The sequence below is a fragment of the Felis catus genome, chromosome F2, assembly GCF_018350175.1.
Source record: "Felis catus isolate Fca126 chromosome F2, F.catus_Fca126_mat1.0, whole genome shotgun sequence".
In the NCBI taxonomy this organism is placed as follows: domain Eukaryota; kingdom Metazoa; phylum Chordata; class Mammalia; order Carnivora; family Felidae; genus Felis; species Felis catus.
The window spans coordinates 81,372,415-81,383,276 of record NC_058385.1 but is presented as its reverse complement, the minus strand read 5'-3'; the positions used below and the strand labels follow the sequence as shown (position 1 = coordinate 81,383,276).

At 64.2% G+C, this 10,862-nt stretch overlaps 1 long non-coding RNA gene across 1 annotated transcript; it reads left to right on the top strand.

Moving 5' to 3' along the window:
• The first annotated feature begins 909 nt into the window (after positions 1 to 909).
• Positions 910 to 10,289, top strand: LOC123383158. The gene is made up of 3 exons (XR_006592600.1): positions 910 to 1,614; positions 3,853 to 6,680; positions 7,071 to 10,289. It is a non-coding gene; the product is annotated as an uncharacterized LOC123383158 (long non-coding RNA).
• Positions 10,290 to 10,862: the final 573 nt, after the last annotated feature.

Here is a 10,862-nt window from a genome sequence, read left to right as displayed (position 1 = left end):
GCCTCCAGGGCGTCTAATCGTGAGACCCCCCTTGGTCTCCCTCGACAGCTGTCACAGGTGCACGGGGTGACTGGCCAGCACTGCCCAAGGCTGAGCCCACTTAGCGCTGGGCTGAGGCCCCCCCTGTGTTACCCCCCCCCCCACCAGCACTGGGCCTGCACTGGGTCCTGAGCCAGCCCCTGGACACCGGGAGGGGACCAAGGTCTGCACCCCAATGCAGGCAGCAGGCCCGTCCACCCCTGGGTGTCTACGGGGCACAACTGGCAAGGAGAGGGTGTGGGAGGTGGAGGGGGCTGGGGGCCAAGAGAGGGCGTCCCAGCGTCACTGGAGGGGTGAGGGCTTTGAGGGCACCAGGCATTCCAGAAACATCCGGGGACTTCAAGGTCCTCGTGTAAAGCCACGGCACACATGCCCGTGGACACAGACCGGCGCTCAGAGCCTGGTGCTGCTGCGGGCTGCTCACGGAGGCCTGGTCGCCCCTGAGACCCCCTCAGTGTCTCCATGTGCGAAACGGGGCCACGGGGCAGGTGGGGCAGCGTCGGGCAGGTCCCCAGACACGTGCCGTCTCATCGAAGTCTTATTTCCATACCCAGGGCTTTCCCACAACAAGCCTCAGCGGGGCTCCCGGGCCCCCGGGGGGTGTGAGTGCCGGAGGGGCTGGCCAAGGCCATGGGCAGTGCCTGGGGCCGCCAGGCTCCGCCCGCTGCTGGGCCGTCTCATCTCCGCAGCCAGCACCCCAGGCGGCCACAGGTGTCGGCTCTGGGGCAGGAGCTCGCCCGAGTGCCCTGTCCTCTGCTCGATGGGCCTCCCGGAGTGTCCACTCAACCTCCCCTAAAAGCTGCAGAAAGTGGGAATCAGAGCTGAGCCCTGGTGGCCGTGGTGATGCTGCAGGGAGACGCAGCCCCGCCCGGGTGAATCGGCTCCGCCCCGCGTGGGTTCAGCGCACAGAGCAGTGGACCCGGCGTCAGAGACGCGGTGGGAGTCCTGGCTGGGGTTCTCCCAGCCCCACCTGCCCCCGGAAGGGCCCCTGCCCCTGCCCCTGCAGGGAGTAGCTCAGGAGAGGCCTCCCCTCCCTCTCCATGTTCACCCGGGCCCAGCCCCCCCAACCGGCCGCAGGGCTGGGAGCAGGGGTCACCAGCAGCAGGTGTGGTGCTCGTCACCTGCTAGTTCTCGGGCGTCTTCAGCTGGGCGGGCAGTGGGGCACAAGGGAGGCCTGTGTCCTTGAGGGGCGACGGCCCCGGCTGCTCTGGGAGTGAGCAACTTGCTTGTCTGGTCTCTGAGGCCGCGTTCCCTTGCCCGGGCCCCGCCAGACCCACCATCACCAGGAAACGGGTCGACGTGGTGACACGGCGAGGCCTGCAGCCGGGCCTGGCGTGAGCGGACGCTCAGCCTCTGCCCCCCCCCCCCCGGCCCTGTGACAGTCCTATCTGTCCTTCTGCCGTTCACGGAGGGCCGCCCACCCTTAGGGAGGGACAACTGGAAGTGAGTTGGAATCCGAGGGAAGTGTTCCAAAGAGCGGGTGTGGACTGAACTGTCGCAGAAGCAGAGGGATTCCAGCAGGGCTGTTGGTCGCTTGCTGACCAGTTCTCCGCCCCCGTGCCCCCTGCGAGCCAGGTAGGAGTTCCGGGCCTGTCCCCAGGGGTCCGGGTAGCACGGAGCAGCATTCGAGTCCCCGGAGATGCTCTGCCACCAGGGACCCTGGCGGGTGGCCGGGGTCTTCTGGGCCGTCGGGTGTGCTGTGATTTGTCAACTTCCCTCTTGAGACGTGAGCCCAGAGTGTGCAACCTGCTCTGGGCCAGGCGAAGAGACTCCGGGCTCCCGATGGCCCACGTGGACATGACCCCTGGTTTCGAGGCTGTCCTCAGGCTGGCACTGTGCACGCCTCTCACTGCCCCCTGGCAGTGCTGGGTCAGGGAGGGTGGCTCTGAGGGTCCTTGTCCTCCCCTCCCTTGTCTGACACCGGGGGTCGATGATGACTGAGCCTTCTGGAAGCGGGGTACCGTGTGATTCAATCCTGCCACGCCCTTCTAGAGAGCGTCCAGCTGTGACCGCCGCTTTGGAGGGGAGAAGCTGGAGGCTCAGGGCAGTAGCGTGACCTCCCTGAGGTCACACAGCTGGCAAATGGCAGAGCCGGGACTTGAGCCCAAGCCAGCCGGGCCGGGGTTGCCCTGCCTTGGGAGCTGGGAGCTGGGAGCTGGGAGCTGGGAGCTGGGAACTGGGTGGGAGCTCCAGACCCAGGGGCTTCATGGTGACTGAGTGCTGGGATTCATTTGTGTGTGGGGGTTGGAGGTCATCTGGGCGCCCCACGGGGGGGAAGGGAGGCACAGGGCATCCCTGTGGCATGCAGGGTGGAGGTGCAGAGAGAGCGCTGGGCGAGCCCAAAACGGTTCGGTGCAGAGAAAACCCAAGGGAGGCAGTTCCCCAACATTAGAAGTACGGACACGAGTCATGATGCACATCTTGCCAAAACATAATTGAACAAAAAAATGCACGTTAAGCCCATTAGACGACGACCTACGTGTGGGAGGGACAAACAGGGCCACACAGTGGAGCAGGGGGGAGAAGGGTCCCGCCCATGCCCCGCGCTGAGGACGTGGCCCGCGGTCATCTCCGCGCCCGGCCGGGGCCCAGGGAGGCGCAGGAGGGGACGGCCGTGCCGGGAAACGGAGGCGCTGGTCCCTGGCGACCCGCCTGCCGGAGCCGCTCAGCTGCCTCGGCCCGTCGGGACAGCACAGGACAGACCTCTGCTTGCTGGTGGATGGTCCTCCCTGGAGATGCTTTGTCCTCCCTCGTCTCTTCTTTCCTTCGTCCACGTTCTGAGCCAGACGCACTGTGTGTTGTGGCCCAGGGACGCAGAGGAGTTCAGGGGAGGGTCCTGAGCAGGTGGGGGGCACTCTGGGAGGCTGCCTGGAGGAGGTGGCTGGAGCGGCATCTAAGCAGTGAGGAGGAACCAGGCTTGGCGGGGGGAGTCCAGGGCTGGGGGCTGAGACTGCACCCTTCCCGCAATCGCCGCGACTCCCTGGGGCTCACGATGGAGCCGGCCTCATAGGAGAGGGCGCTGCAGGAGAGTCCTTGGCTCGGTGAGGGGTGACCGTTGCCGTTCCCACTCTGCCTCCCGGGGGGGGCCTCAGGGAGAGCCCCCTCCCCTCCCTTGTGCCCTCTCTGCAGCTGCCTGCCCCCTCTGGCCCCGTCGGTGCCCCCTGGACGCACCTGCAGGAGGTCTCACGGCGCCTTCTCTCAACGGGTCCTGCGCGGGCCTCCTGTTCTTCCCAGGGGAGCGGCCACGCACACGGCGCACGGACCCCCGGTCCCCTCCCTCCTCCTCTCCCTCGGCCTCACATCCAGCAGGCCGGCGAGTCTGGAGGGAGTGACCCTGCCGGCCGGTGCAGGCGTGTGGCAGCCTGGGCCGGACTGTCCGGGCCGCGTCCCCCTTGGGCATCCTGCCTTCCTGCCCGCCCCGCTCGGACCCACTTCCCACCTGTCCCTCCCCCAGGGCCTCAGCGGCTCCCGAGCCCCACAGATAGAGGCTGGACGGCCCAGAGTCTGACCCTTCGCGCCCCTGCAGCTCGGCACCTGACCCCTCCCCCCACATTGCTTGTAGTCCTTGCACAGATATACAGGACACAGGGGTTTACTCCTGAGTCTTTGCACTGCTGTACCATTTTTTTTTTGAGTGCCTTTATGCCCCAACTGGCAAACTCCTATTCGTCCTTCAAAACCCTGCAAAGGCATAAGGGCTTTCTCTGATGCCCTCAGACAGGATGGAACTCTCACCCCCATGCTTAGATGGCTCCTTTTAAATTTTTCCTGTGTCCTAGTTATTGGTTTGCTTGCCTCTCTCTCCTCCATCAGACCAGGAACTTCTAGGAGGCAAAGCCTGTGTCTTGAACACCTGCGCTTCCTCGGCCCCAGGCCTTGATCAGCATACACATCGGAGGAGGAGACAAAGGAGGCCCTCGTGGCTCTGCGTGGGGACTGTCCTCTACGGGAATCCAGGGCAGGAGGGAGGATACTGTCGGTCAAGGTCAGTCAGAATGCCTGCGCCCTCCCGTCACACGGACACCATCTCAGAGAACATGACAGCGTGTCTCAGGGGCCCCTGCCAACCCGGTGGCCTGCCAGGTTCAGGAGGACAGACACTCTAACTAGGTCAGAGGCCCAGCTCGCCTGCCTCCTTCGGGGGAGCAAGCACCGTGCTCGCTGGAAAGAGCTCCTCTCACGTGAGATTATTTATCCATTTGGCTAATTAGATTTTAATAAACTATTTCACACTGCAGCTTGTGCTTTGCGAGAGGGATTTAAACGGGCCCCGCCCGGAGGTCTTGCTGGCCCTGGAAGCTGACCAGGAGGCTGTGGCAGGGGAGGGGGCTGGGTGCTGGGGGCGGGGCCTCCCCCCCCCTCCCCGGCCGCCCCTCCTTTCCCCGCTCACCCCCAGGCCACCACTCAGTGTTCCGTCCATCCTCACTCCTCTCCCGGCTCCCGCCATGTGCCGCAGGCTCTGAGGGCCGTGGTGACAGGCCGCCCGACCCTGCCCGCTGGGGCTCGAGTCCAGCGCTGGAGGAACCACTGATGGCAAGGCCACAGCCCCCACGGGGCCCCGGGACCCGGGCTGTCACAGCACTTCGCACATAACGAACTCACTCGGTGCACTTGCCGTCCCATGTCACAGGCCAGGAGACGGGGCGCAGAGGATTTCAGCTCCGGGCCAGGGATTTGAACCCCGAGTGGCTCCCGGTGGGGCTGTGTGGGTGCCTGTCTGTCGTATTGCCTTGCGAGTCCACCACCGGGTCGGGGAGCTGGTGCTTGGCGTTCTCAGAGGAACCAGCAGGCATTGGGTTTAGGCTGGGGAGGGGTCGGGGGCTCTCGGGACCAAGAGTTGGAGGTGATCAGGAGTTGGAGGCTCATGGAGTGGAGGCCGCAGCAGGTGCAAAGGCCCTGAGTCAGGAGGGGAAAGTGCATGAAGGGCAGGCTGGGCTGAGATGGGGGCGGGTGGCCTTCAGGAAGGGAATTTGGGGAAACCGAGGGTTGGGCACTGGGAGTGGCGTCCCCAGTGCGGTTCACCTCCGCAGGAGGGCAGGGGTGACGTCTCACTCACCTCTCCTCCTCTGGGAAGCCCACCTGGGTCGCTCTCTCTGTTTTCAGACATTTCGAGGGAGAGGGGCAGATCCTTGCCGAGGTGGCATTTGGTGGCCTCGGTCTCTCTCTCTAATCCCCTTCCCTCTCTGGACATTTCCCCAGCCGTCAGCGTGGTATTTTGGACGGACTACGGGTCAGACGTCCCCGGTGCAAATCCAGACCCTGCCCCTTTTGCTGTGCGGTTCTCAGCAGGGGACGCAGCATCCCTGAGCCCAGAGCCCCTGCAGAGGCACGCGTTCCTGGGACCAGGCAGGAAGGGCGTGTATACACGCGGAGCACGGCAAATGCCCAGTAATACGACCACCTCCTGCTCTCACTTCCCCCTTTACCCCCGCCCGGCACCTGCTCCTGGGCCCTTCTTCCCGGGGAGCGAAAATCCGAGAATAGCAGTAGCCCCCTCCCCGGGACCCCACTCCAGCTACGGACGCTCTGACTAGGGTCCAGACGCTGCCCGTGCCGAGTTTTGCTCGCTCGTGTTGCAGCGACGGCCCCCTTTGACCTCAGCTGCCCCCGCAGCGCCAGGCCCGCTCGTCTCTGTCTGGCCCAAGAGAGGACAAAAGCCTCGTGGGCACTGTACTCCCCACACAGCGGAAACGCCTTGACGTTGTCAGAAAGAACATTTCAATCAGAACTAAGAGCCAGTGAGAACAAACACGGAAGCAAGTGAGTTCAAGAACAAACACCAGTCATGACTTCAGAGTCTGGGCTCTGCATCCCAGGGAGTCGGCGAGAGCTTCAGGAAGCCCTTCCGGGGGCTCATTTCATTCGGTCCTCAAGACGATCCGGACGACCCTGGAGAAATGAACCAAGCGCAGAAAGGTTCAGACACTTGCTCAAGGTAACACAGCATTAAAGCTCTGTGAATGGAGAACCACGGCTTTGCTCCAAATAATAGTTCTGACCTCTCCACGTTTTTGTCTCGAGACCTCTCTCAGTCAGGAGCTCTGTGCACCCTGTGCGTCCCCAGGCCTCTCTCCATGGCTCAGGCTCCACCTGGGGGGCTTAGCCAGGCTGGAAAGGTGGGCCGGGAGGGTTCTGGAACAACCTTGACCTTCAAGGCTTAGGTGCGTGCAGCGTCCTGCATCGATGGAGCCTTCACGGAGCCCCGGACGAGTACGGCAGCTCCCCCTCCCGTCTGCCACACCGGCCGGCCACACCAGCCACGTGCCAGGTCAGGGAGCCCAGGGGCCCTGGTGATGGGTGGCCGCCCGGGGCTCTGCCCTGCTGGGGGTGGTGCTGAGCCCCGATGGGGGGCCGGGGTGACTTTCTGGAAGGTGTGGCTCCCACAGGGGCTCTGAACGATGGCCAGGGCCAGTCTGGGGACCAGGGCCTCGTAAGTGGGGGAGGCTGGGGGCAGCAAGGGGCAGGGCCTGTGTCACGTGCGGTCTGTGTTTGGTAGGACTTCCCTGGAGGGCACCGGACGCCTTGTGAGGGGCCCTTCCCACCCTCCTCCCTGCATGCAGCCCTGCGGGTCGCTGTAGAGAGAGACGCCCCGCTCGGGGTCACTCGCAGGAGGTTTCACAGATGGAACCAGCCCTGTGCAGGTGAGGCTTTAATAAACAGTCACTGGGGCTGAAAAAGCTCTGATCTGCAGTGTTGACCAACTTCTACGGAGCAAACCCTCCCACCACGGCCGACCTCAAGCAGCCACGTGACACACACTGACGTGGCCTGGGGCAGAGCTGACCACACGGGCTCCAGGTCAGCCCTGACGAAGCTGGGAAGGTCACAATTCAGGCACGGAGTGGGGGTGACCCAGGGGTGAGCTGGGGCAGGGGGGAGGACTGCGAGAGGAGCCCAGGGCACCCTGGGGAGGGCGGGTGGGGGGACTGATTGGAGGGGGTCTTCGCCCGGCCCGATGTGGACTCCCGCACCCCCGCCGTCCCCACCTCGGCCACAGCAGGTGGGGGATCCGGTCTCGCCCCTAATTTCAGAGCCTGGCCTGATCCTTTCCGGAACAGTGAGAAGAAAAGCCAAGCACGGGAGCAAGGGCAGAGAACTCTGTATTTCCTTGGTGCTTGTCCACGGGACCCAGAAGCTACCACGGTTATGGATACGAGAAGCCTGGGGCCTCGCAGGCAGGCCGGTAGGTCCCGGCTGCCTCCAGCCCGGGAGCTGTGCCCAAAACCCACGGGTCCGTCCAGGACAAGGTTCTGAGTCCCTGTGAGTAGTTGCAGGACGAAGGGCTCTTCCCAGCTCCGTCTATGCTCGTGAACCTTTTATCCCAGTCGCCACGCGTGACCGAGCCGTGAGTGACCCGAGGATCAGATCACATGGCGGCTGAAACCCAGCCTCCCGCTTTCTTGTCTGGGACGACGGTGGCCTGAGGTTTGCACGGCAACGGCTTTGAGAGCTTCTCCCGGTCTGGCGGCCTCGTTCCAGCTCAGGACGCGTGTGCCCTGCTTGCAGGGGCTCTCCCGGCCCAGCGTGGGCCCGCCTACACCGGGAGGTGCCCAGAGGCCCGGGGACCATCACCTCCTACCGCGACACGGTGGCGTCCGGACCCAGGCAGCCCTGGAACAGACATGAGATTCCGCCGCCCGGCGCCTGGCTCCCGGTGTAGCTTCGCTGAAGTCACCGGGCCCCTTCAGGCGGTGGCTCCTGGTCTAAGAAGTAACAAAAAGTCATCACGGACGCCCGCGTTCAGTGCCTGTCACGGCCCACTGTCCCCACCTGTGCTCGCCGCGTGCTGACGTGTTGCACCTGCACGGTGAGAAAGGCGTCATCGGGGCTTTCCAGGAACCGGGGCACAGAGAGGGGCTGCAGCTGGCTCCGGGCCGCACGGCCGGCAGACGTGGGACTTGCTCTCAGACGTGGACGGTCTGGTTTCCCAGTGCTCTGAAGAGAAGGGGAGGGTCAGACCCGTCCCAAGGCTTCCCTTAGCCACGGGCTCTGGGGCGCCTCACGTCCAAGCCTGTGCGCCGGCCTCATTCACTCGCTCACCCCTCCGCGCATTCGTTCGCGGAGTCATGGCCACGACCGCGTCCTCAGGCGCCGTGACACCACGGCCCTGACGCAGGAAATGAGCACCCCTGACAGGCGGCAGCTGTGGCCGGTGGTGGCCGCCCCCGCCCGGCCCAGACTCGGAGTGTGACCCAGACCTCCTTCACCTGGGTCCGAGGCCCCGACGCTGTGACATTCGGCCGGGGTTGCTGGGCCTGCCCACTGACCGCCACGGCTGGGCGAGGGGGCGCCGTGCGTATGCCAGCACTGGGGCCTCCCTGCGCCCTGCGGATGGGGTCTGTCGCCCCACCAGGACCGGGACCTCCAAGTCCACAGAGCCTGGAGCTGCTGGGGTGAGGTGTGCGGGCCTGGGGGGCGCTGAACACGCACTGCCTGCTCGCACCCCTGGTTCCCAGGTGTCCTCCTGGGGCCCAGGCCAGGGGCTCTCATTTGGTGCAAACACGGGGGCGGGGGCGGTACCCCATCCTCTCAGAGAAGTGCCTCTGGGGATCCGCCAGCTTGTGGCTTCTGGGTGGTCGGTGTGGGATCGGCCCGAGGTCCCTGTGGTCCCGGGCCTGCTCCCCACCTCTTCTGCTGTACGACGGGCTTCCTGGACCGACGCGACGGTGTGAGGGGGCCAAGCCAGCGGACCAGACACCCAGGAGCCCTCAGTGCCACGGGCGGCGGTCTGGGAGGCCAGCCCATACCCAGAATCTCCTGTGAACCTCAGGCCCTTCCAGGACGGCAGGGACCCAGGGTGGCCACTTTGCCACCAAGTGGTCATTTGGTCCCCTCAAGGACCGAGCCCTACGTGGCTGGCAGGTGCGGGGCGCAGCACGGAGGGGCGGGAGCTCGTGCTGTTGGGTCCACGGGCCGCCTCCTTCTCTGCCTCTGTGGACGCTTCATCCAAGTGCTCACGGGTCGGCCCTGGGGGTGACGGTGACCCGGTCACTACCCGTGTCCCGCTGTGCACCGAGCGTCTCCATCTTGGACCCACTGCAGGGCACTGATGAGAGACTGCACGAACTTCAGGCCTCGTGTCCCCCGCTCACCTGCTCACGTGAACCCAGCCTCCCGCATCCCTTCCGGTCTTGGTCAGTCAGATTCCTGACCAACCAGCTGTATGTACCATTTCTCCCTGCTTGTGGTCTGGGTGCCTTCTACCCCAGGGCAACTCCACTAGCTCACCAGGGAGCGGGTGAACGGGTGCACCACCCAGGGTCAGCCTCCCGGGACGCCTTCCCTCCCCACGGTCTTCCGAGGTCACCCTGAGGAGGTTGGGGTGCAGCTTGTACCCACCCAGGAGCAAGGTTCGGACTCTTCCTCCTCCCTCAGCGGCTCCCCTGGGATTCCCCGTGTGGCCTCACGCGTGAGCTGAAGGTGATGGGCCCTGAGGTCTAGGCTACCTGCTTGCGAAGGCAGCACCTTCTTCGAGTCCCCAGTTATGATGGGTTTTGCGGGGCCCGCCTACCCCGTGACTCGGTGGGCCTGCCACGGACGCCCCCTCTGTCACCTGCGAGCGCACAGGGCGCGCCGTGTCGCGGGGCTCACGCTTCTGGCCGCCGACGCTGCAGCCTGGACCCGCCGTGTGCCCGCTCAAAGCCGGGGCCCTGAGGCAGTCCTCCGGCGGGACTTGGCCCAAGCCGCGACACCGCAGCGCGGGCCTGCCGGCTCTGATTTCTGGCTTAATTCCTTCGTGATGCGCTGGACTCTTCTCTTCTTTTAAATTTGTCGCCGTTTGTTTCACGGCCCAGACTGTGTCCGTCTTGGTGAACGCTCCATGGGCGCCTGGACGGAACGTGCGTCCACAGTCGTCGGCGGAGAGCTCGGTCCGCGTGCGTTCGCCCTGGTGGGGGGACGGTGCTGCTCGGCCCCGAGCGTTGTCTGCTTCTCCCGCGAGCCACAGGGAGGGCGGGGCCGACGCCCCCACCTGAGTTGCGGGCTTGTCTTTCCAGCTGCGCCCGCTTCGCCCGCTGTGTTTTGTGCGTGTCGTTCGGGCGCAGCCGCGTTGGAATCGGCCCCTGTGTCGTTCGTTCCCCTGTGTTCCTCTTTATCTCTGCTGATCGTCCTTGTTCTGACTCTACGTCCTGTGATGCACACTTAGCTACCTCGGCTGTCTTCTGATTGGTGGCTGCGTGGTGTCTTTCTCCATGCTTTTCCTTGGGTCTATATTTTAATATTAAAACTTGGTCTCTTGTAGACAGAATGTGGTTGATGTCTCCCCCTTGAAAGATGCAACGTGATTATCTGGTTCTTCGCCGCCCGGCTTGGACCACGCACGCGCAAACCAACTTTCCCGCTGGCTTCACGTCCACTGTGTTTCCTCCTCTGTCTGCCTTTTCTGAATTCAATCGAGCACGTGTTATGATTTCGTTTTGTCCTCTGTTGGCTTATTATTTATTTCTCTTCAAAACCATCCTACTGTTTCCCTAGGGTTTACGACGTGCGTTTTCGAGACATCTGGGTCTACCTTGGAACGTGCGATCCTGTGTGCAACTCATGTGACTCCCTGTGTCGTGAGACAATCGGGTGACGTGATCTCCCCGGTCTCGCCCTCCCACCTTTTCTGCTGCTGCTGTTTTGCAGATTCTGTAAACACACAGCACAAGGTTACCAACCTTTCTCAGGCAGTTCCCTTCTGGGGCGAGGGTCTGCAGCCTGGTTTTGTCGACGAGGGTTTCTTGGTCCACAGCCGCGCCCTTTGCTGCCCTCTGTCCTGCCCTCCTGCTCCCATATTTACTGCCGCTGGGCTGTGCCACAGACCGGTGGCTCCCAGACCTAAA